Raw genomic sequence first — 19,946 nt, 5'->3', positions numbered from 1 at the left:
ATCTTTTCATATGCTTATTTTCCGTTTGTGTATCTTCTTTGACGAGGTATATGGTAAAGTCTTTGCCCCATTCTTTAACTGGTTGTTTTCTTCTGATTGAGTTTTCAGAGATCTCTGTGTATTTTGGACAACAGTCCCTTAACAGATATGTGTTTTGTGATTATTGTCTCCTGGTCCATGGCTTATCTTTTTACTCTCTTGATAGAATTTGATTTTATCACAATATATTTTAAAGAAGAAATTACATATTGCCACACATCAGATTCATCATTATTGCTTATTCCTCAACATATTTTTTATTCATTGATTCACTGATTCATTCACTCATTCATTCAACCCCTCTTGCAGATATTTGTCAAGCACCTTCTATGTGTCAGCCCCTGGGTAATGCTCTTGGATTGCGTTTGCAAACAAGAGAGACGTTTTTGCCTTCATGGCACTGTCTGAGGTACTTTTACAGAATTATTTAATTGATTACTCCCATCCATTCTTTAAAAATGCCCATTTTACAGATGAAGAATCTAAAATTCAGGGATATTAAATAACTTTAGCACAGTTATAGAGCCTAAAAGGGACAGAGTGGTGATTCAAACCTAGATGTACCACATGTCAAAACCCGTATTCTCTCTCCTGAGCTATATTGTCTCCATGGAATGTTACCACATCCCCCTCTGTTTAAGCCCCAGAGATTCTTTCAAGTACAAATGAAATCCTTTTATGAAATTTTCTTTGACGAAACTATTGACCCCCCTCTCCTGATAGCCTGTAGCACTCTTCATCCATACCACACAATTTAGCACTGAACTCTATACTGTCTTGTTTAAAGATACCCCATGTAAGTTTGCGCAGTCTTCCCAAAGCCCTGGAAGGCAGGGATGAGCTCTTACAATGTTTCTGGGTTCTTTCCTACCTAGCACAACACTAAGCATAGTTAACTTGACCCTTGAAGAATGCGGAGGTTAGGAGTACGGGCCCCCATGTAATCAAAAATTTCCATATAACTTTTGATTCCTCCAAAACTTACCTACTAATAGCTTTCTGTTGGTTGAAATTATTGATAATATAAACAGTTGATTAACATACATTTTGTAAGTTATATTTTGTAATCATAAAGAAGGGAAAATATATTTACTATTCATTAAATGGAAGTGGATCCCCATAAATGTTTTCATCCTTGTTGTCTTCACCTTGAGTAGCCTGAGGAGGAGGAGGAAGAGGCAAGATTGGTCTCCTTGTCTCAGGGGTGGCAAAGATGGAAGAAAATCCATGTAAAAGTGGACCCATGCAGTTCAAACCCATGTTGTTTAACAGTCAACTGTGTATATTTATAGCTTGATTGGAAACTAAATTTCATCCATTTATTCTAACTTCTGGATTAAAGTTGAACCCAAAGGATAGAGAAAACATTTTGAGGACCTACAAGGATTTTCTTTAATCTGAGGGCCATGGAGTCCACAATTCCCTTGAAATCACTGCCATGTTGTGTATGTCTTTGCGCATATATGTGTTTGCCTCAAGTTTTCAACAGAGTATGAGACCTACCAGAAGTTGAAAAACATTCGAAGCAGATCTGGTGGTCCACTCATTAATACTCCATCTCACTTTGTGCTACATCTTCCTTTCTATCTAGAAAAATAGAGTTTATGTTTTATAAGATATCACAGGTCATTTCCCCTTCGACATCCATCCTTGTGACCTGGCAGAGAAAACTGGCCCGTTTTTTCCCTCTGGAACAACAACAACAAAGTTCAATCCTAATAATTCCCACGCAAGTATGAGAAGTAAGACATGCACCACAACATTTAAACAGGATTTTATAGTCTAGTTTTATTATTCAGCTCTTACTAAAATGCTAATCCCCTGAGACAGAGAGAGAGAAAAAAATCCCTGTATGAGTTCTTCAGCATAAACAAACATCTCAAAGAAAATGGAATGTAAAAACCGCATTGATAGAATTTTAAAGATACAGTAGGAAAAGGAATGACCAGACACTCTCTATGGCCATTGAGTAGGGAAGGGGTGAAGGGAATAAGCAGCTTCTATAAAGTAGAGTGAGCAGCCAGGCGCGGTGGCTCACACCTGTAATCCCAGTGGGCGGATTATGAGATCAAGAGATTGAGGCGGGCGGATCATGAGGTCAAGAGATTGAGACCATCCTGGCCAACATGGTGAAACCCCCTCTCTACTAAAAATACAAAAATTAGCTGGGCATGGTGGCGGGCGCCTGTAGTCCCAGCTACTCGGAGGCTGAGGCAGGAGAATGGCTTGAACCCAGGAGGTGGAGGTTGCATTGAGTCGCGATCATGCCACTGCACTCCAGCCTGGGCAACAGAGCAAGACTCTGTCTATAAAAAAAAAAAAAAAAAAATAGAGTGAGCAAAAATGGACAGTGGGAAAGTAGGTAGGTGTGCCTTTCTGCATCTGTGAGCCCCATGACCACAGAGTCAGCCACCAAGGACAGTGAGGCTGGGCTTTTCTGGTGACAGAGATCCTAGTATGATCCCAGTATGCCCAGCAATAATTTTTAGAGCAATGTGAGAACACATCCATCCAAACAAATCAGCTAGCATTCCTCCCTTGATGTTAACAAAAGCAAATTCCACCACATGATCTAGCCTATATGACCTCTTGCCAATAAAAAATAGAAAGTATATCATGAGGTTTTCACAAATATCTACCAAGAAGTGATAAGCATTTCATTTTTAAAATTTTCCTTGGCAATATCAATAGATCTGCCCCTGGGATTCTTTTCTAGAAATTAAAATCATGGACTTTACAGAGTCCCAGCTTATATCAGTAGGTTAAACTAGATGGAACGTCTAAAGATTCTCGCTTCCACTAAGTTCCTATAAAAAGGAAAGATACTAACTTGGTTTCTAATCCTGTTTCCCCACTTTGCTTAGCAGATATTCTGAAGAGGCACACATGGTGATCAAATCTGATTTTATTTATTTATTTATTTATTTATTGAGACAGAGTCTCGCTCTGTTGCCTAGGCTGGAGTGCAGTGGTGCGATCTCGGCTCACTGCAACCTCTGCCTCCTGGGTTCAAGCGATTCTCCTGCCTCAGCCTCCCGAGTAGCTGAGACTACAGGCACCCACCACCACGCCTGGCTAATTTTTTGTATTTTTAGTAGAGACGGGGGTTTCACCATATTGGCCAGGCTGGTCTCGAACTCCTGACCTTGTGATCCACCCACCTCAGCCTCCCAAAGTGCTGGGATTGCAGGCGTGAGCCACCACACCTGGCCTATTTATTTATTTGAGATGGGGGTCTCACTCTGTTGCACAAGCTGGAGTGTGAGGCCATGATCATGATTCACTGCAGCCCTGACTTCCTGGGCTCAAGGGATCCTCCCACCTCAGCCTCCCCAGTAGCTGGGACTACAGGTCAATTCTAATTTTTAGATAGCATAAACCATGACATGTGAGTATGAAGGATACCACTTGTATAGTAAAGAAATGTTGCAGTGTTGAAGGCCAAGGTTGGCCTTTGGACCCAGGCGAGTACCTGGGGCTGCCTGGGTTACCCTCTCTGCATTCTATGTCAGTCCTGGGTGGGGCATTGTTTATTCCTCTGAATTCTATAAGGAGAATCACAGGCAGGCAGAATTCCTAAAGAGTATCTCCAAGCCTCAGCCTTCTTCCCTCTAGTTTTGTTCAAATATCAAAACTAGTTTTGCTCAGAAGTCATAGTATGTTCCTTGACCCACAGATCTGGTAGCTGGATTCTTGCATTGCTTCCCTATTCTGCTAAATTACCTGGCAGTGCAGTTCCTGCTAAGAAAAGGTCCTCAAACTCAGCCCAGGGGCTAGGAACCCTTTATCCACCAATGGACTAGCTTAATTCTATTTGACTGTATCTCTAGGTCCCAGTTGCTTTGCTCCATTTGTCCCTGAGCATGGACTAAGGCATGTGAGTATGCCCAATGATGGCACTACCGCAGTAGATGCCATAACAGCACCTGGGACTAGTTGGGCTCCATCCTGGTCTAGTTCTGGGTCCAATTCTAACCAATCTTTCCTGTTTTGCTACAGCTACGAGGCTACATCCTACTGGGTCCTGATCTCCAAAATATGCCTTATTCAATATCTGTATTCGTTCTGGACTCCAGAACAAGAACTTTCTAGAAAGATTGGAGTAGGGCTAATGCTATATGATGGGGGGCAGAGGGGGTTGGTAGTTTCAGTTGTGAAGAGAGGCCAGCTGGAGAGGCTGGGGAAGAAGAGCTCTCAGGGAGTGGTAAATAAGAAAGAAGAGTAATCCCAGCTTAATCCTCTTTTATTTCTCTTCCAGTGATTTCCAGGCCCAATTAGGGCTCTGGTTCACTGTCTGGGATGCTACTGAGTGGGTGGTCCAGGAAACACAACTATGGAGTTTGCAACAAGCCCTGGCCCAGTGCATGTGGCATCACAGGGGAAGTTAGGTTTGCGTCTAGAAAGAGATCTAGTCCGAGCATGGAGAAGGCAGAACCAAACCCACATGGTTGAGACCCACATCTCAGTTCAGCAGTTCCAGAGATCCTGCAAGCCCTAGAGCCTTTGCAGGCAGGTATGGTCAGGCACGGTGCCCTGATGGAGGTTACAAGCAAAGGCAGGCAGCCTCCAGCTGGGCGGGAGTCTTGGGCTTCATGGGCTTCCCTCCGCATTTTCTTGAAAATGCCACTGGAAACATCGTTTGAGAGAACGGCTTGTCACAACTGTGGGATGTGGTAGGAGATCAGATTTGACTATTTCATTTCATTCACTCTTGTCACCCAGGCTGGAGTGCAGTGGTGCAATCTTGGCTCACTGCAACCTCTGCCTCCTGGCTTCAAGAGATTCTCGTGCCTCAGCCTCCCAAGTTGCTGGGATTACAGGTGTGCGCCACCACGCCCAGCTAATTTTTGCATTTTTAGTAGAGACAGGGTCTTGCCATGATGGCCAGGCTGGTCTTCTGGCCTCAAGTTAGCCACCCGCCTCGGCCTCCAAAACTGCTGGGATTACAGGTGCAAGCCACCATGCCCAGCCTCAGATTTGACTTTAAAGAACATGGCCTGTGGGTTGGGCGTGGTGACTCACACCTGTAATCCCAGTGCTTTGGGAGGCCGAGGCAGGAGGATGGCTACAGCCCAGGAGTTCAAGACCAGCCTGGGCAACATAGTGAGACCCTGTCGCTACAAAAATTAATAAAAGTAAAAAGAACACCACCCGTGAAGGCCCAATGGCACCTTTCTAAGACACTCTCTCAGCATCATGTTAGTGCATCCTGAACCTCCCAGAGCTGGTCTGTGCAGCAGGCGCCCTGTTTGCATTGCCCCCACCTGAGAGTGTGGGCCCCTGGGGTGCAGCAGCACCTCCCATCCCCACCCCACCTTGTCACTAGCACCTCTCAGCCTTTCAGCAGCAACATGTCCTCACATCAATCTTTTAAAAAAATATTTTAAATTATGAAATAAATATATAGTTATAAAAAGTTAAATACAAAATATGACTATACTAAAATTGTTAAGGACTTATGAAGCACCAAAGATATACAATTACTCATGTACTATTCTTATGCCCTGAAGGAGTATAAAGATGTATAAGAAGGCTGGGCGCAGTGGCTCACATCTGTAACCCCCACACTTTGGGAGGCTAAGGCGAGAGGATCACCTGAGCCCAGGAGTTCAAGATAAGCCTGGGCAACATAGTGAGATCTTGTCTCTACTAAAAAAAAAAAAAAAAAAAATTAGCCAGGTGTGGTGGCACATGCCTGTAGTCCCAGCTACTTGGGAGGCTATGGTGGGAAGATTGCTTGGGCCCAGGAGTTCAAGGCTGCAGTGAGCCACAATCATGCCACGAAACTCTAGCTTGGACAACAGAGCAAGACCCTGTCTCAAAACAAAACAAAATGAAAAAAAGATGTATAAGTAAAATATTCTGCTTTTAAAGATCTATTATTTAGCAAACTAGATAAGCCATTCATGTAAGTGTGTAGACTACAAGAAAGTATCTGGTATGGTATGTGAGTTGCAAAAACAATAAACGCATTAGCAATGTTGTTCTAAGTGTGACCTGTGGCCTCACCTATATTAAAATCACTGAGGGGTTTATTAAAAATGTTTATTCCTAGGCCGAATCTCAGGTCTACTGACTCAGAATTTCTGAAAGTGAGACTTTGGAAAATGTGTATTAAAAAAAAGCTCCCCAGATGAATCTTTTTTTTTTTTTTCCAGACGGAGTCTCGCTCTGTCGCCCAGGCTGGAGCGCAGTGGTGCGATCTCGGCTCACTGCAAGCTCTGCCTCCTGGGTTCATGCCATTCTCCTGCCTCAGCCTCCTGAGTAGCTGGGACTACAGGCCCCAGATGAATCTTTGTACAACAAAGTTGAGAATCATAGCCCTGGCGTTCAGAAGACAGGAAATGGTTTCTCTGTAAGTTAATGTGAACATCTCTATGGTGATGAGATTTGAGAGATTCCCAGAAAGGTTTTCCCAGGACATCATATGGCAACATCACTGTGGAATTTATCACATTGTAATGCAAATTCCTTTTCCTTGTCCACCTTTCCCAGTGGACTAAGTGCTCTTTGAGGGGAGAGCTCTAGTCTTTTTTGCTGGAATTGGCGTGGCCCCTAGTTGGTTCTAAATACGTGTTGGTTTAACAAGTGAAAAACCACATAAGACCTAAACAAATAGGTTTGAGGACTTATAGGACAGGGTTCTAGGAGGAGAAAAGCCATAGGCAAATTTCAGAGGTTGGAAAATCACAGTCAATAGTTAAGTGTGAGAGGGGGAATGACTAATTTAGGTGAGTAATTGACACACTCAACAGCAAAGCTACGTGAGCAATTATGGGGTCCTGGAGCACTCGGCGGGAAATGGAAAGTGTACTCTGGATTCTGTGGATGATGGGGAGTCACCAAAGACTGGGGACTGGGAAGCAATGGAATTGAGGTGGTATTTTAGGGTAATGAGTTCTATGGCCATGGGCAGCTTCCTTCCTACCCTGGGAGTAGGAAGGAGTGGAGGTAGGCAGCCACGTGCAAATCCTCAGAGGAGTTAGGGATCAGCTTGGTCACTGCTGGAGGCAGGACTTGCTGCAATTGCAAAACTATAGCTTCCATTCAAGCCTCAGGATCCCCCAGGGTCCTGACCCTGTGGATAACCTTTGTTCCTTTGCTGGCTTCCATCTGCTTGGTCTCCTAGGTCTGCTTGAGCTCTCCTCCCTTGGCTGCCCAAGCAGTCTGTGTCATCTGGTGCAAGACAACTGGGAAGCAGTGTGGGGATGTGTGGGGGACCGCGGCCATAGAGAGGGGAAGGGGGCTTCACCGAGGCAAAGGCCAGAGGGATGGAGAGGAGGGCCAAGTTTATGATTAATTTCTAAGGCAGAATCTGTAGAATTTGGTGAATGAGGGTGGAACAGGAGGGAGGGGCGTGTTGAGGATAATTTTGAGCTTTCTGGGCAGTAAATATAGGAATATAAGAAGTGAATGTCTGGTTGGATGCAGTGACTCACGCCTGTAATCCCAGCGCTTTGGGAGGCCAAGGAGGGCAGATCACTTGAGACCAGGTGTTCCAGGCCAGGCTGGGCAATGTGGAGAAATCCCATCTCTACAAAAATTACAAAAAAATTAGCTGAGCATCGTGGTGTGTGCCTGTACATACCCAGCTACTCAGGAGGCTGAGGTAGGAGGATCACCTGAGCCCAGGAGGTAAAGGCTGCAGTGAGCCATGATCATGCCACTGCAGTCCAGCCTGGGGAACAGAGCAAGACCCTGTCTAAGAAAAAAAAAAAAAAAAAGTGGAGGTTTGGAGCAAAATGATAATAATCCAGATTGAGACATTGAATTTGAATTTGAGGTGACAGCAAAATATTCAGGTGGAGGGCTCCAGGAGCTTATTAGAGACAGGGATTTGAAATTCAGGAAATATGTGCGTGCTGGTCATTGGTTACTGGTGATTGTCAAAAGGCATGAAAATGGACGTGATCACCAAGAAAAAGCATGTGGAATGGAAGAGAAAAGAACCCATGAGAGAACTGCGGCCTTAGTTGCGGGGGTGGTGCGGGGGTGGTGGAGGATGAGCCAGTGGGAGAGATGGAGAAGGACTGGTCAGAAAGGGAGAAGGAAAACAGGAAGAATGTAGAGCTCAGTAAGGGCAAGAGTTGCAAGAAAATGAAAGTAGCAGTGTGACACAGCCTAGATAGGTAGATTAAGCCGTTGGGGATTTATTAGTGCATTAGTGAAAGTGATTTCAGTGGAAGCCAGATTGACAGAGACGTGGGAGGAAAAGAGGTGGAAATCACGGCCCCTACCCTTTGCAGCTGTGCAGGGATGACCACCCTCCCTCATGGAGTCACAGTCGCTGGACAACTGACTACACAAAAAATTCAAAATGAAAGGCAAAGGGCCTTTCATTGTGCCCTCCGCTCCAATTCTCTTAAATCTACTCTGCTTTCATTTAAGACCCTGAGTATTTGTTGCTGGGCTTATTTTTACGGCTGCTAAAAGTAATGCAATTGAAAGGATTAACAATATCTTTGTCTCCTTGTTTTGGAAGAAATTATTCTACTTCCACATTTAACTTGCTGGGAGAATATGAAAAACCTGTATTCCTGGTTTTTATCAATGGAAGCTCACCTTCTCTCAGTCTTTTCAGGGATCAGTTCTTTGCTCTTTGAAACGAGATGATCCATCTCACACTGAAAGTTTCCTATCGTGAGGTTCAGTGTCATCTAGAGTCAACGGATGAAGTATAAGTGTTCACTGTGGAATTTCTACAACACAAAAAGAAGAGGCTGGATAAAGAAGATAAACTGAATATTGAAACTGTTCCTTTTCCATTAAAAAATAGCAAAAAACGTTTTCCCTGTAACTACGGAGGGTTTTGTTGTTATTATTGTTGTCATTGGCGTTTCTTTCTTTTGGCCAAAACTCTAGTGTATTACGTTCTCTGTATTACACTTTCATAGGAAAGACTCCTACCAGTGTTACCAGAAATAAGTATCAACACGTGCCCCATCTTGCCCATGCAGAAAAGTACTTGAGATTAAATTTGCTTACATTTCTGGTTGATTCACTTAGCACCAACAACCCAGGTAACTAGTGAAATCTCATTCCATGGCTGCAGATGCCCCATCCCTAAGTGTATGTTGTCATGACAGGAGGAGTCTGACCAGTCAGGGATCAGCAGGAACACCATGCCACCACTGGAAGAATAATGGCTTGTTGGTGCAACTGGTATCCAAGATAGAGACTCTAAGAGGAGACTCCTGTGTCAGTCAACAGAAGCTGAGCATGGCTGATCTGAGCAGGAAGGGCATTTATTTACAGGATGGTCGGTGGCTCACAAGGGTCCTTAAGAGAGCTAGAGGATCAGCTCCAAGAGGATGCAGCCTGGACCAAGGCCTAAATTAAATTCATGCAGCAGATAGGGCAGGTGATGGCCCTGCTATGGACACCAATGCTGTTGTGCTCTGCCAGAGAAGCTGTTGCCACTCCTACAGCTGCTGGATGAAGCACTACCCCACTCCCTCCTATCCCCAGCTGCTGGGGGAACCTAGGTTATGCCCCTTGTACTCTCAACTGCAAGAAAGGGTGGGCATGTGGTCTGTGCCATTTCCAGTTTTAGCGGGGGTGGCTTTGCCTCCAGAGATTGGGGATTCCGCGGGCACAGGAAGGGGTCACATCCTGGGCAACTGAAAAGAGTGACAAATGTTATTCTCATACTTCAGAACTGGGGCTATGCCCTAACCTTCTTCACAGGCCTAGATCCATTAATGCCCTGCGGGTAGCAGATGCGAACCCAACTTTTGCTTATGAACGCTCGGCCAACAGGCACAATCAAATGTCCAGGTGTAGCTCCTCTACATTCAGGAGTCACACCTCACAGACTGCCAATCACCTGGAGAGCTGAGCAACTTGACAAGACAGACGGTTTGCTTTTTAAAGCTGTGACTCTCACAGAATCCACTTAATGTAGCCATATTCTATTCACATGCTTTGATGGGAGGGATGTCGAGGCTCTTCATAAAACTCACCATTCACTCAATGAAAATCTCCTTCTGGGCTGGGTGTGGTGGCTCATGCTTGTAATCCCAGCACTTTGAGAGGCTGAGGCCGGAGGATTGTTTAAGTCCAGGAAACCAGTCTGTGCAATATAGCAAGACCCCGTGTCTACAAAAAATGAGAAAAATTAGTACACACCAGCAGTCCTAGCTACTCTGGAGGCTTAGGCAGGAGAACTGCTTGAGCCTGGGGAATTCGAGGTGGCAGTGAGCTATGATCAAGCCACTGTTCTCCAGCCTCAGAGCAACAGGGCAAGACCCTGTCGAAAGAAAGAAAGGAAGAAAGGAAGAAAGATCTCCTTCCGACCCCCTGCGAGTACAATTTGCATGGTATTAAAAAATGAGAACATAAAAGCATTTAAATTATCTGGTCCTTATTAAGTTAGGGAAAGAAAAGACATCCTCAGCATTTTAAGATGAACCTCTCAAAAACTACTCAGAGTGGCAAGCGGATATAATCTACAGTGTTATTTGACAAGATTGCTCTTCCTAGTCACCACCCACCAAAAGGGAAAGCTTGGAGCTGATTGACTGGCAAGCCACTCATTTTCTGTGAAATAAGGGAAGCACTGGGGGCTTATACGGTAAGGTTATCAAGTATCTTACATCCAAACCTACTTTAAAATGACTGCCACATAGGTAATGGTTTTACCGGATAGTAACATTTGCTATTTTAAGATTCAATACGGTACTTTGAAGACACTGAAAACTCAAGGGATTTTTCTTGGTGGTGATAACAGCTAAAGATAACATAAATTGCCTCTTATTTGGTAACAAAAACTTGGCATGTTTTTGGTCACTATGGAGGTATCTTAATATAGTACACTAAAAATATAGGTAATCTATTAGTCCATTTTCATACTGCTATAAAGAACTGCCCGAAAGCGGGTAATTTATAAAGGAAAGAGGTTTGACTGACTCACAGTTCAGCATGGCTAGGGAGGCCTCAGGAAACTTACAGTCATGGCAGAAGGCAAAGAGGAAGCAAGGCACCTTTTTTTACAAGGTGGCAGGAAAGAGAAGTGTCGAGTAAGAGCGGAAGAACCCCTTATAAAACCATCAAATCTTGTGAGAACTCACTCACTAGGACGAGAACAGCATGGGGGAAACTGCCCTCATGATTCAGTTACCTTGAATCTTGAGGTCTCTCCCTTCACACGTGGGGATTGTGGGGATTATGGGGATTACAATTCAAGATGAGATTTGGGTGGGGACACAAAACCTAACCATATCAGGTGAAGTATGACACCCGCTGTGTAGCCGTTACGAATTTTGATGTATTTTCATAAGATTATTGTTATCATTAGATGAGCATTTGTTGCAAAAACAGAAGAGTTCACACCACTCACCCAACTTCCTGTAATGTTAGTACTCAAATAACCATGACACATTTACCAAAACTAAAAAATTACCACTGATACAGATGATTAACTAAACTACAGACTTCATTTGGAGTTCCCCACCATTTCTTGTGAATGAGAGACTTTAGCACCAATTTGAGCTAGAGGGTCCAAGCAGCCATAGCAGAACTACATTAATTCAGACTGGCTGGGACTAAACATAAAGATGGCTCAAACAAGCTCTAACATCTACCACTTGGCGTGCCAATACTTTGCATGCATGATCTAATTTCATCCTCCACAAAAATCCAGGTTGGGGGAGGGTAGTGGATACTATCACACGCACTTTGCAGATAAGACCGTGGGGCCCGGGATATCAGGCAATATGTGGAAGACAGCTGAGCTGGGAGACAACAGAGCCCAGATGTGAACTAAGACATGTCTGATTCAAAAACATACGACCACAATGGCACAGACTGAAGTGCACCTAATCCAGGTGTGATGCAGAGACCGCCTCTTTCCACCAGCAGTCTTGCTCAGGACCCACCTTCCAAAGGTCATCTGGATCGACTGTAGCGGGTGACCCTATGTGGGAGGTGGTCCCGTAACAATGACATGCGCCTCTCAATGACACGGGGTGTTCTGTGATGTGTGGAGTCAGTTTCCACCCTCGACACCCCTACCCTGCATGTCGCAGGAGAAGCCCTCCCGGTCTCCAGCAGCCTCTGCGGCTCTCCTTCCTCCCGGGGTGGGAGTGGGGCGGCTCGCGGCTGGCCTGCTCCGGGGCCAGAGCAGCTGGGAGGAGCGCAGTGCAAACATCCCCACGCGCCTTTTGCTTTTCTTTCCTGAGTGGTTTAAGGCTTAATTAACGTGTGTAAAGTGATCTGAAATGCGGGAATAAAAAGAGCTGGGGAAGTGCAGAGTGTGGATGATTACCTGAGGCGAGACAGCTGAGAAAGGGAGGCCGAGGGAGACAAAGGGGGGTCTGGGGAGGCTGGGAGAGGCCTTCGCGCAGCAGCCAGCTGGTTGGCTGAGAGCCAGATTGGGCTGTTTTTTTGGCAGCGTTGTGCCCCACGCTTTCCTCTCAAGGCCTTCTTCGCAGCCCTGCTTGGTAGTCAGGCCCCAGGATAAATGATTCCTAAAGGGCCTGAGCCAGAACTGAGAAGGGGGTCTGAGAAACACAAACTGTGGGCCATTCCATGACTGGCTCTGTAGGAGCCGGGGATGAGATGCCGCCCATTAGCCATTATTGCCAAAGCAAGCCCGGGTTTGGTCAACGAAGGAATAAATGTGATAGATATCAGAGAGACAAAGGAATCAAAGTGAGTTTTGTCCAACCCTCTTGACAAGCATAGATTCATAGGACTGATTTAGTGCTGTCACCGCTAAGAGGCAATAAATCCCTTACAAAATGGTGGGTAAAAGTAATGACATCCAAGTCACGTGTGATTTCACCATCTCCTAAGCCTGCGTTAGTGAAAGGGTGAGGCTATCGGTTTCATGGGGAATGTTAAGGCTTGTGACTTCATAGGGTGAAGACGGGTGGCATTTTATTGCAATTGGAAGCATACAAAGAAGCAAGTGGAAAATCTTTCTTTCAGTATAACCTGATACCACCTATATCTAGAAAGCTGGAGAGTGTTCCGGGGATCTTCCCAGTACAGTGAGGATATCGGTGCATCCCTGTGTGTATATAAACGGTGGCGATATATACAGCCTATTCTAAACTGTTTATGATGATAGAGGGGGAAAAAGTTTGTTTGGATAATCCAAAGTTTATACTGGGCTTTCATCGTGTTTTAATGTTGTGCTTGGGCTGATAGTTGCGTAGTTATCCATCTTCTGAGCCTGCAAACCAAGGATGGGGCTACTGGTGGCACCCAAGCTTGGCAATCCAAGTGAAGAGAAGGATCCTCGCTTCCCCTGGCTTCAGTTAGGGAACTTCAGAGGACCCTAATTGTCCTAGCATGGGGTCAAGTGTCCAGCATGCTGTCAAGTGCCCACCCTGGGCTCAATCCTGCTGTTCCCACTCAACACCAGGACCATGGCGTGGAATGAGAAATCCCCCCAAAAGGAGCCAGGTTGCCACCCCGCTTTGTGTCTACTGCAACTGGGTAGTTAAAGTGGCCAGAAGACACTGTTGTCCTCAGCCTGTTGCAGGGGCAGCCAGGACCCCCCATAGTTATCCACTGTGTTCTTTTCTAGGCATTGCACTTCCGATGGATTCCTCCGAGAGTTGTGTCTGTGTGATGCCTTTGGTGTGTGTAACATCACACATCACCCATGGATCACTGAAGGGTCATCTGAAGCCACCAACGATGAATTCCTTCAGGTCTGCATCTGAACTAGGATAATAATTACCTCCTAATAAGTCACCCTGCCTTCTGATATCTAAAACATTTTGGATCGAAATCATCCTCCATACACTTTCTAGAATGATCCTGGTAAAACACAGTCTTTTACAATGTGATGGTTAATTTTATGTGTCAACTTGACTGGGCCATGGGGTGTCCACATATTTGGGTAACCATTATTCTGGGTGTGTCTGCGAGGGTGTTTTTCAGATAAGAGTAACATTTGAGGCCAGGTGCAGTGGCTCAGGTTTATAATCCCAGCACTTTAGGAGGCCGAAGTGGCCAGGAGTTTGAGACCAGCCTAGTCAACATGGCGTAACCCCATCTCTACTAAAAATACAAAAATAAGCCGGGCATGAGGGCACACATCTGTAATCCCAGCTACTTGGGAGGCTGAGGCAAGAGAATCGCTTAAACCTGGGAGGCAGAGGTTGCAGTGAGCCAAGATCACGCCACTGCACTCCAGCCTGGGTGACAGAGCAAGGCTGTCTCAAAAAAAAAAAATAATAATAAATTAACATTTGAATAGGTAGACGAAGAAAGCAGACACCCACCCTAATGTGGGTGGGCCTCATTCAATCAGCTGAAGGCCCAACTAGAACAAAAGGCTGGCCCTCCCTCTAGTAAAAGGGACCACCTCCTCCTGCCTGACTGCCTTGAGCTGGGACATTGGTTTTTTTCCTGCCTTCAAACTCAACTGAAATATCAGCTCTTCCTGGGTTTGGAGCTTGCTGGCCTTCAGACTGGAACTACACCATTGGCTCTCCTTGGCCTACAGCTTGCTGGGTGCAAATCTGGGGACTTGTCAGCCTCCTTAATCACATGACCCAAATCCTTATAATCAATCCCTTTTTTTCTCTCTCTCTCTATAATAAATACATCCTACTGGTTCTGTTTTTCTGGAGAACTCTGACTACTACAAATAACTTTTTATTTATTAACTTTATTCATTCATTAAAAAAATTTATTGAGCACCTACTATGTACCAGTCACTGTTTTATGTTCTTATAAATTATCATTGAATAGTGCAAAGATTCCTGGCCCTGTAGAACTTTATTGGGTGTGTGTGTGTGTGTGTGTGTGTGTGTGTGTGGTGGAACAGATAATGAATAACAAAAATGATAAGTAAATAGTAATGTATTAGAAAGGGGAAAGGGAAGAAGGAAAAAAGCAGGATGAGGAGGAGCAAGAGACATTGGGAAGGGAACATTTAAGCAAAGGCTAAAGGGAGATAAAGGGGTTTTCCAAGTAGAAATCACAATCAAGTTCAAACCCCAGAGGACTCTGGATCCTGCTGGCATCTCCAGCAGGATCTGCAGACGCCCCCTCATCCGAAGGCTTCACTTTAGCCTCGTTGCTCCCCAGGCAGTGCACTGGCCCGCCTCGCATTTTCATCCTCCCACACCTTTGCCCAGTGCCTAGGATGTCCTCTCCAGTGGGGACTTTCTTCTCCCCACTCTCATGTGCATCTCAGTGAAGTCACCCAGAAACTAACCCCAGCAGAGAGCCAAGAACGTCCTCACACTGGACAGTTAACAGGAAGTGGCAGTGTTACCTGAGCCCAGGGTCCACAGTCACCTGAGAGAAGCCTCAGCCAGATGCAGCCACTGCTAGAGATGCCATCAGAGGCAGGAGAGACATGATGACGTTCTCTGGCTTCTATCTTCTTTTCATCCTCCACTCCTCCAGTGACCCTCATTGGCCATATCTAGCCACCAACTAACTGACCCAAGCGCCTGAAACTCAGCCTGCCAGAGACAGATCCCAGCAATACAGAGCAAAGGGCAGCCCTGGAATGGCTTAGAAGACAACTGGCCCAGGACCAGGGCAGTTGGTGTTTGAATATAGAGCACCAGTGATCTGGGCACTTGTTTGGAGGTTCTAGCAGGGCAGCGCAGCTATTCATACACCCTTGACCAAAGACCGGTCCTCCTCTATCAGGGACAATCGTCCTCTTCGATGGAGTGTGCAGCTTCAGGAGGGACGCAGATGGAGCGGTGAAGGAGAAAGGGGACACCTGCCTAGCAAGCCAGATCAGCTGAATCAACCCTGGAGATCAATGGGATGACAGATGTCGCAGCCAGATTGCCCTCATATCCCCAGTGTCATGATTTTACTGCTCCACTGATACCACTGCACTGCAATTGTTTGCCTGTCTGTGGGCTCCATACGATAGGAGTGCTTGAAAACTTTTTCTACCCAGAGCCTAGAACAGTACCTTGCTCGACATTTGCTACATACACAATTGGATGAATGGATGAATGAATGAATGAACGACAGTTTCTCCTGACCAGTACCTTTCTGGTGTGCTCTAACTTTGAGCTAGAGGTGAACTGAGCTCACCACCAGCATTTCTTCCCAGCTTCTCATCATTTGCTACTGGGGCTAAGATTGTTTTGAGCCTAGCATTTGCAACATTTGCCAGGCACATGGATGGTGTGACTATAAAGTAATTAGACCAGTTTTCAACAAAGGGATCAAATGAATTTATCAAGTAAGTTTTGCATTAATCCTTCCAGGAAGGTCATCCGCATTTTCCAATGATACGACCATGCCTAGCCCCGTCCTTGTGAACAGCACAAGAAAAGGAATGAATCACTTTTCAGAATGAAATGTTTCTGTTTTTTTTTTTTTTTTTCAGTTAAATGTCACCCAGCCCGTCACCTGGCTGATATTTAAGGACACGTCATCAGAGAAGTTACATTTCCTTTTGGCAGAGAGGGGGAGGAAGGGGACCGCCACACACAGAACTGGGTGGTGACTTTACCATAGGTGCAGGAGGGCTGAGAAGGGACCTATCAAAGTTCCAGGGGTCACCAGGTCTGGACAGAGACACCCTGGATGCCACTAATAGGCCACCTTGTATATGAATTTACAGAGTTTTTGAGGCCTTTCGGTGCCGGGACTGCTCATAGAAACCCAGGTTCAATTTGACAAAACACTACTCCTCCATGTGTCAAGTGGAGTCAGTTCTTAATTTCTGATAAAGAGCAAAAAGACGTATGGGGGATGAGGCATTGCTCAGCCTCAGAGTTTGAAGTTTTCTGCCGGCCAGGTTGCCCTGGGCAGCTCCAGCACAGAAATCTGACCTGTGTGGGTGGGTCTTCCTAGCCATGTTTCTCATTTTAGCAGAGACTAACATATTTCCAACAAGCCTCATATTTGCTTGCTGGTAAATTGCTGCTCTGAGACAGGTAAGAAATGATGACTAAAAAAACCTACCTGCGTTTTTTGTTTCGGATGCCTCATTTTCTGCAGTACTTACAGAGAGATAGTTGGGAGGCCAGGTGATGTACTCAAAAAACAGGGCTTGTTGAAAGCGGAGACAGGATGGGATTCCAGCTGCTCTGCTCACCAGCCATGTGATTTTTGAACAAGTCACTTTACCTTTTGGGACCTCCAATTTCTCATCTGAAAATTGCAGATTATTGTATCTGCTTTCTCACAGAGGTGTGGTAAAGGTCGCATGAGATGTATGTGCAAGTAATTTAAGATTGACAAGTGTAACATATGACAACTAGTTCTTGGCGTGGATATAAGGCATCAGAGAAGGTGCCTTTGATGTTTAATTAATACTAAAAATCTTCCATTACACTTGTTTAGCTAAAATTGGAAAGGGGGAGGGCAAGAGTGCTTTTCAAAGGGACTTTTTTCTGCTTCAAAAATAGAAATCAGAAAGCACATATTTGATTTTCCTTATGGTGTAAACCACAGTGCCATTGTTATTAGCAGTTTTACAGAATTGCGACCTTCAAACTTGGTGATATCAAAGACTGAAAAAAAGCTCCCAGTCTTGAAGCCTTTCAAACAGGCTTTTCTAACTAAAGCGCTTTTATTTTGAATTAAGGGCTAATAGAATTGTCCTCTTAAATGAGCACTTGCAAGATTAAAAGTTGCTTTCCAGGTGGGCTGCAGTAAATGAATGTGCCAAGAGGTTGCTGAAAGCCCTTTTGGGGGCAAACGAGGGGAATCTGATGAGTTCATGTAACAAACACCCTTTTCCCTTTGTGAAAGAGAAACCTGGAATTTACAGTCTTCCTAATTGTACATGAGCTGATTTGTGTATACATCTAGGATCATAATTTACTTTCAGTTTACTGAATTTGTGAATTTTCGCATTTGTTTTAATTTGTAATTAAGTTCTCTCTATGAGGCACGCCATATGCCACCATTAATTCTTTCTCGTTGATTTCTTAGGAGATACATGAGTGCATATTTTCATGCAATTTTTGAGGTCTTTTGAAAATCAAATGACTACATGTTTAGCCATATGGGGCTTTGTTATTTAAAAGAGCATATTATAAAGTAAAAGAAGGCGAAATGCAAAAGGGCCTGTTGTCAACAGGGGGAAAATATTGGGAAAAACAGTTTAAAACATTGTTTTAAACATACACATTTTCAACCTTTTTTCTTTTTAGCGTTATATTTTTGAAATCTATCTTTATCGATCCCGTACCGCGTCTCACCGTCTGTGAACGGCCAGTGTCACCAGTGCACCCGGCAAACCTCTGTCTGCCAGGTACTGCCCTACGCTTACCCTCGGGCTGCAGATCCTAGCATCTGCCTTCTAAGAGTTCAGTTGGAGCCAATGTCTTTCTTTTGAACATCTTGTGCCAGGATTTGACATTAAGCTCCAGTTCATCCGCACACCCCGCGGCCGCTTTCGCAAGGGACCGAGAGGGTGGCGGCCTCGCCCGGAGACTCGCGGCGCTGGGAGCTGCCTGCCCTCGGTGCGGGCTGCAGACCGGGCCGCGAGGCGGGCGCGCGGCGCGCACTAGGACCCAGCAGGGCTCCAGGCCCGGGTGGGAGCCGCGCCGCCGACCCCGGGCGGGCGCCGGGCGCAGGAGCCGGGGTTCCGGCCGCGATCTGCTGCAGCTCGGCCGGGAGACGGCGCGACCCGGCGGCGGGGCCACCCGCGAGTCCAGCGTCGCCGCAGCCCCCCAATGCGGCCGCGAGAAGCAGCGGGGGGGCAGGCGATCGAAGGTAACGAAAATGGGGCTCATTTCCTGCCTCCTAATCTGCTCGGGTTTAGCATTGTCACGAGAAGCCCTCCGTGTTCAGGCTGCTGCATTTTGGGGCACTCTTTGATTTTTTTTTAAAGGTGTCCGCCCCCCTATTTTCACCTGGTTTCAGATTGATTTATAGCTTGCAGCCCAAATGGGAAAGATCCAGCCATGGCAAGTTGCTTATTTTCATTAGTTTTGTCTCAAAAGTAAGTTCATTAAAAAAAAAAAAGTTTCTTAGGAATGTGTGGATAGTCGCTTTTTAAATTTTTTAAAAAAAATTTGCAGACAAATGGATATTTATAAAAATAATCAAATAATTGATGCAATTCTGTTAATTACTTTTAGGGAAGCACACTTCTGTGGGCTCCCCGGGCGTTACTTTTATTTTCAAGGAAGGAACGTGTTAAATGTGGAGTTTGTTTGGCTGGGCAGAGTTTACAGCATTGCTGTCGCAACTGTTTGGCTATCAATTATAAACAGTGTCAAATCTATGGGCAGTTTCAGCCTCTTTTCAAATACTGTAACGGGTTATCCTGATAGGACATCTACAGATGAGTTTCCACTGAGGGTAATAAGAAGATTTCTCTTTTTGGGGAAACATTGTTTTGAGGGGAAAACCATGATTGCCGGCTGGGAAGGCTGAAGAGACTATTTTTCATGCTTTGTTTATACTCCCGGGATGACATTTGGGGAAGGGAAATGCAATCTTTCTCGGGAGGTTTTAATTGTGGGATTATTAATTTATTTAATTTATTAGTTTCAATTGGTTGGGCTCGGGGAGCCCTCCGTCACAGGCTGTGCTTAAGGTGACACATTTGCTAGCAGTTGGGACACATGATTGCAAATGTAAAATGTGCCTCACCCGAAAGGACTGGTCTGCTGGAAGCTCCCGTGTGGAGCTGTCGTAGGCAGGGTGCGACTGGCTCATTGAGGAAAAAGGGAATCGTTTTCCTTAGCTAAGGAAGACATCCTGTTATATTCCTTTTGTTCCCTGTTTTTCATTGATCGCCGACTCTGCCTTGGAGAGGAGAGCAGCTCGGAGGGTGCAGAGCTCTGAAGGCTGCACGAATGACTGGAGCCCACTTTAACTCTCACACTGATTGGTCAGTTAGATTGAGACTTATGAAAACAGTCACCCAAAACCTTCTTTTAAAATCGTGCTGTAGTTTCAGATAGCCCTCTTGTGCACAGATTTCTGCAGGGTCGGTTTTTCATTTG

At 45.4% G+C, this 19,946-nt stretch overlaps 1 protein-coding gene and 1 long non-coding RNA gene across 12 annotated transcripts in view; one reads left to right on the top strand and one right to left on the bottom strand.

The window, feature by feature from the left end:
- Positions 1-3,066: 3,066 nt before the first annotated feature.
- Positions 3,067-11,966, bottom strand: LOC107968231 (uncharacterized). Its single transcript, XR_008539070.2, has 4 exons — positions 11,916-11,966; positions 10,002-10,137; positions 8,602-8,738; positions 3,067-4,700 (listed from the first exon to the last, which is right to left on the bottom strand). It is a non-coding gene; the product is annotated as an uncharacterized LOC107968231 (long non-coding RNA).
- A 6,559-nt stretch (positions 11,967-18,525) lies between these two features.
- The window catches only part of FOXN3 (forkhead box N3), a 461,111-nt gene continuing 459,690 nt past the window's right edge, over positions 18,526-19,946 (top strand). For 3 of the 11 annotated variants that reach the window (XM_063793061.1, XM_063793059.1, XM_510111.9), the window contains exon 1: positions 18,541-18,705. The gene's annotated coding sequence lies outside the window, so the exon portion shown is untranslated. Of the gene's footprint in view, positions 18,706-19,946 lie in introns of all 11 variants that reach the window. The other 8 variants (XM_063793060.1, XM_063793057.1, XM_016926572.4 and 5 more) reach the window with 7 other exon arrangements.

Source organism: Pan troglodytes, chromosome 15 (genome assembly GCF_028858775.2).
Source record: "Pan troglodytes isolate AG18354 chromosome 15, NHGRI_mPanTro3-v2.0_pri, whole genome shotgun sequence".
NCBI classification, from domain to species: domain Eukaryota; kingdom Metazoa; phylum Chordata; class Mammalia; order Primates; family Hominidae; genus Pan; species Pan troglodytes.
This window is presented reverse-complemented; position numbering and strand designations above follow the sequence as displayed.